We start from the raw sequence: 1,272 nt of genomic DNA, 5'->3' as shown, positions 1-1,272 counted from the left end.
GACTCACAATCACAACCATCTGTAAGGGGGTTCAATGTCCTCTTCTGGTGTGTCTGATGACAACTACAGTGTCCTTGTATAAATAAAATAAATAAATGCTTTTAAAAATTTTCTTTGTGCTGGGCGGGAGTGGCGCATGCCTTTAATCCCAGCACTTGGGAGGCAGAGGCAGGCGGATTTCTGAGTTTGAGGCCAGCCTGGTCTACAGAGTGAGTTCCAGGACAGACAGGGCTACACAGAGAAACCCTGTCTCGAAAAACCAAAAAAAAAAAAAAATTTCTTTGTAATCTTGCCTCAGTCTCTCAGAGCTGGAATTACAGGCATGAGCCACCATACCTGGCTTCAAATTGGGATTTTCTTCAACTGTCTTTTCCTCTAGGATACTGCCTTGGGTATTTTTCTATTGCTGTGAAGAGACAAAGACAATTCTTATAAAAGAAAACATTTAATCTGTGGATTGCTTACGGTTTCTGATGGTTAGTTCATGATCATTGTCAAGCAGACAAGCATGGTGCTGGAACAGTAACTGAGAGCTTTACATCCTGATTGCTAGGGCAGCTGGCAAGGGAAGAGAGAAAGGGTGGGGGTGAGGGAGAATATTTTTCCTGGTCTATCTGTGTATATTGCTGATTGGCTAGTACCTATTGTCATTTAGAGACTGGGCCAGGCCTGAGGTTTTGAAACCTTAAAGACTACCCTCAGTGGCACAACTCCTCCTCCAATCCTTCCCAAACAGGTTCACTACCTGGGACCAAGCATTCAAACCTTCCAGCCTATGAGGGCCATTCATTCAAAACATCACAGAGACATTGTATCTTTTAGGGGCTTTGTGGTTTTATTTCCCCAGAAGGCGTTGGAAACAAGCAACTTTCTATGTTTCCCTTTGCAGGCTGGGTAGGGGTGAAGTCTCCTCCAGCTGGGTAGGACCACATAGCATTTGCCCGGGATATTCTCATAGTCTCATAGTCTCATAGTCTCATAGTCTCATAGTCTCATAGTCTCATAGTCTCATAGTCTCATAGTCTCATTGTGTCTCTCTCTCTCCCCCCCCCCCCCTTTGGTTTTTTTCGAGACAGGGTTTCTCTGTGTAGTTCTGGCTGTCCTAGAACTCACTCTGTACACCAGGCTGGCCTCGAACTCAGAAATCCGCCTGTCTCTGCCTCCCAAGTGCTGGGATTAAAGGCGTGCGCCACCACCACCCAGCTTCTCATATTCTCATATTCTCATATTCTCATATTCTCATATTCTCTCTCTCTCTCTCTCTCTCTCTCT

This window comes from Grammomys surdaster, unplaced genomic scaffold, assembly GCF_004785775.1.
Source record: "Grammomys surdaster isolate TR1022 unplaced genomic scaffold, NIH_TR_1.0 262, whole genome shotgun sequence".
NCBI classification, from domain to species: Eukaryota; Metazoa; Chordata; class Mammalia; order Rodentia; family Muridae; genus Grammomys; species Grammomys surdaster.
The sequence above is the reverse complement of the archived record's forward strand: the minus strand, read 5'-3'. Positions refer to the sequence as shown.